The 4569-nt window shown below is 34.4% G+C and overlaps 1 pseudogene; it reads left to right on the forward strand.

Moving 5' to 3' along the window:
• The first annotated feature begins 2934 nt into the window (after nt 1–2934).
• Nucleotides 2935–3605, forward strand: LOC149190366 (uncharacterized; annotated as a pseudogene).
• The last annotated feature ends 964 nt before the right edge of the window (nt 3606–4569 follow it).

Below are 4569 nucleotides of genomic sequence, written 5' to 3' on the forward strand. Positions count from 1 at the left end.
TTTCTTATTATTCATTGTTGCAGTAAGGTAATAACTTATTTAAAAAAAGTTTGATTGTGATATTTAATCTTAACTGATTAAAAATTAAATAATTTTTCCAATCTAAATATTAAAAAAAAATTATTATTATTATTAATTTTTTTTAATTTTTTTTCCTCATTTTTAATTAGATAATTTACCTAAATTCTTATTTTAGCATCATTATATGTACTTTGTAGCACAATACCTTTCTTGATTGTATGTCGTACTTGCTATCTTTCTTGATTGTGTGTAGTCGAAATCAGATCGTTTGCAATATTGATTTCATGATTTCACTATTGCCACCAGATCGTTTGCACTACTGACTTCACCTCGGGTAACTTGCTCGATTCCTTCGTAATTCTTCTGCGTCGGGCCTGTGGATGTTGTGATCATTATTTTATATCAGATTTTAATAAATTAGTTTTTAAGAGTCACAAATTCATTCCAAGATCACTGCCAGTATAGACACAATCCAGATGGTCAATCATATTTCAATTGAACCACATGCATCTGCGTGTTATCAAATGAATAAATATAATGTATTGAGTAAACTGATTAATAAATCTAAATTGTTTTAATTAATAAAAAAATATTGATAATTTTAATATATTTTCTCTTTTTAAATGTTAACTTCAAAATCTAAATATAATTAGGCATAAAGAATAGATTAAAATTCAATAATCTTTTTTATTTTCCTTATAAAACTGTACTTGGTAATTATTAAAAAACTTCATAAGTACTCCCTACCTTATAGTTATCTATATGAATATTGAACCAAAATCCAAATTTAATAGGTTAAACAAAGTGCTTACTTTCTTAACCATACATTTAACGTACTAAATACATATCATAAAATATTAAAAAAATACTAAATACACATCATAAAAAATTTAAAAACCATTCCAATTCTTGATGTTCTTAAAATGATAAGATTTAAAGCCACTCTAAAGAAATCCGATAAAATTTAATGTTTATATAATATTGTTTAGATCCCTCCAATACTCACCTTTACCCCTACCATATAATGCCATCAAATAGGTCAAAAGCATATTTAATATTGTCACTAGCACCTTTGTTCCTCTCGTTTGCAACTTCGAGGGAGAATGTATAACCATACCCACCCGTTCTCTACGTGGTATTAAATCTCACCGTGTTCAAAATTTTTAAAACATTGTTATTATATTTATAATTTTTTATGAAATGTAATTTCTTATTATTAGTCCAGGGATTATAGTAATCGGTTATGTCGATATTAACATTAGTTTACCTGTTTGTGGAATTCACTATTACGATATAACCAAAATTTCTAGACATAGACTGATTCGCGATCGAAAGTTTTTCAATACCGATATATTTTCCTTCTTATTTGGCCTCTTCCCAAGGCTGAAGAGGGAAAGCATATGTTATAAGTAGTATTTGTTTTTGTATTTTCAAACTATAAATACTAGCTAGATTGATGCTAGCTATTAGCTGAGCACATTAAATGCTAGTTTTGTTTCATTGCATACATGGGAAGTTTAATATGATTCCTTTCGAAGCTTTCCTTTTCGACGTCTGGATCTTTCTCAAACTACCATTTGGATCTTTGTAACAGTTATGTGGCGCTGGGATCTCCAAAGTTGGGTTTAAACCTTATTGCTGATAATCGATTTTTGTAGACTATGCCAGGCCAAACTGGTTGCCCCCTGCCGGACCTGGATCCCTAGAGTCAATGCCTGTGAAGGTCGTCTGTAGGAACCGAGCCGCTTATGCCTGTCAAAGTCGAGCAGCTTATGCCTGTCAAAGTCGTCTGCGAGAAGAACAAGTCCACCTGGTCATTCAGGCTGCAAAAGCAAAGAGGGCTTATGTTATCTTGAACTCACACCAGATGCTGGTGTGCGATGGTCCTGGTAACTAACCTGGATGAAGCACTGTTCCATGAACAAATGGAAAATCAAGCCGCCTAGTGCTGGCATTTCTGAAAGATAGAATAGCTTGAATTTATCATATTATTTTCTCTTTTCTGAACAATTTGAAAATTTCGCTTGAATTTATCATATTATTTTCTCTTTTCTGAACAATTTGAATTTATCATATTATTTTCTCTTTTCTGAACAATTTGAAAATTTCTTTGTAATTATGAACTCAAAAGGTGGCATAAAAAAGGAAAAAAGGGGAATTGATAACCCACCTGATCAATTGCAGAGCACTTTTTCCTATGGTGAAATGTAGAAACCAGTATTGCAGAAGCAAGAAGTCGTAGTTGCTACTGCTCCATGGGCTTCTTATTCTTCTTAGTCTGCTCAGAACTAGTAGCTTTGAGCTTGAATGTGTTTCAACTCTTGTTCTTGTTCAAGACCCAGCTGCTATTGAATTAGCGTAAGGAGATGTCGATGAGGGTACAGTAGAGAAAAGAATTAGCTTTGGTTCAGAGCTTGAATCAGAATATCCTTGAGTCACCCAGGCGAGGAGTTCAGCTAAGCCGAAAAGATAGATCGAGTTTAGCTTCTTGATTTACTTTAGAACTGACTCAAAGCGTCGTATGCGGGTATCAAGCCTCTCTTCTTCAACGGGGTAACTACAGAGTTCAGTGCCACGAAATCCTTTACAAGTTGACAAATCTCAGCTCAGAAGCATATACCATTTGGTATGCATGCAGGTTGTCGTTCAGCATGAGCGATACGTGGCACTAGCACAGGACGGTGGGACCTTCTTTTGTGACGTGGCATCTTTGGCCTTGCGTGATGTGGCTGGATTCAAGAAGTGTCGTGCAATATAGTTCGGTGGCTGGATGCAAGAACTGGTGTGCAATATGGTTCTGTGGGTTAGCCACTAAATTATAATACTTCATCATTGTTCACATCTAAAATAATTAAGTCTTAGCATTATTTTTTTTATTCGTCATTATTTCTAACTTGTGAAGAATAGTCCGCTATGTTATTTGCTGAATCTAAATCAACACATCATCTCTTATTTGATACAGATGACAGTGGCAAGCTTAGCAGAAATGAATTGTGGTCTTCCCTTGTTCAAATGGGAGTCGAGATGGTTGTTCCTCCCTTCACAGTTACCCCCGAAGGTGATGCTCTTCTGATAAACATTTTAAAGAAGCATGGGGTAGAAGGGACCAAAGAATTAGCGCAGGGTCAGTTTGCTCAGTTACTCCAGGGTATCTTGCAAGATCTGGCTGATTCTCTGGCTTTAAAGCCCATTGTTATCCAAGATATTAAGGTCTTCAATTGCTTACAATTGAGAAAGTTTCTGGCAGATGAAAAACTTGAAAATTCTTATGTTCCAGCAGTTGGATGTGAATAAAGATGGTAAAGTTAGCAAATCAGACCTGCGGTCTTTAGAAGCCAATGAAACAGTTGAGTTGCTCTACGATCAGATCTTTGCGAGTGTCCATGAAGACCATAATGGCCATCTTGAACAGAATGTGTTTCAGGCACTTGTTAGTGGAGACGCTCGCTGAGCGACTTGCTGCAAATCCAATATTTCGTGATCTGGAAGCTGCAAATGCCATATGTCATGATCAACATGACCCCATATTTTGTGATCAACATGACCCGACTTGGTCATACGTAGCCTGTTTTAGCATTCGATAAGAAGGAAAAGGCTGAGTTTGGTAATTGAATTATGGAAGTCTGTTTTAACATTCGGTAAGAAAAGGAAAAGGCTCATTCTCAGCTGTAGAATTTTGAACACTCTAAACATTGTGGCTGAGATAGTAGATACTAGTTTGCTAAATTCCATTGGTAAAGTTCACTGGCTCGGCAGGGACTTGCTGCTCTGCAGCCATCTTGTTCATGGTTGCAGTAAGGTAATAACCTCTTTAAAAAAAGTTTGATTGTGACATTAAATCTTAAGTGACTAAGAATTGAAATAATTTTTCTAATCTAAATATTAAAAAATTTATTATTATTATTTTTATTTTCAATTTTAATTAGATAATTTAATTAAATTCTTATTTTAGCATCATTATATGTACTTTGCAGCACAATACCTTTCTTGATTGTATGTCGTACTTGCTATCTTCCTTGATAGTGTGCAGTCGAAATCAAATTGTTTGCAATATTGATTTCATGATTTCGCTGCTGCCACCGGATTTTTTGCACTACTGACTTCACCTCAGGTAACTCGCTCGATTCCTTCGTAATTCTTCTGTGTCGGGCCTATGGACGTTGTGATCATTATTTTATATTAGATTTTAATAAATTAGTTTTTGAGAGTCAAAAATTCATTCCAAGATCACTGCCAGTATGGACACAATCCAGATGGTCAGTCATATTTCAATTGAACCACATGCATCTGCGTGTTATCATCAATTTATATTATCATCTCAAATCAACCCATTGGGTGACTAAATCATTTTTAATTAAAAGAAATCCTATTTAAAAATTGTTATCTAACTATTAAGCATTCATATTTTATTTTTTGAAAAAATCTTAAATAATTCCACAAAATATCCGCGAGCACACAAAACATTTATTGATGTGCGAGACAGTTGGGTAGGTAATGGAAATGTTTGGACCATTAAGCGTAGTTATTAGCTATGTATGATGGATGTAC

Source organism: Pinus tabuliformis, chromosome 3_1 (assembly GCF_031772625.1).
Source record: "Pinus tabuliformis cultivar Carrire ecotype Pingquan chromosome 3_1, CPIR1, whole genome shotgun sequence".
NCBI lineage: Eukaryota > Viridiplantae > Streptophyta > Pinopsida > Pinales > Pinaceae > Pinus > Pinus tabuliformis.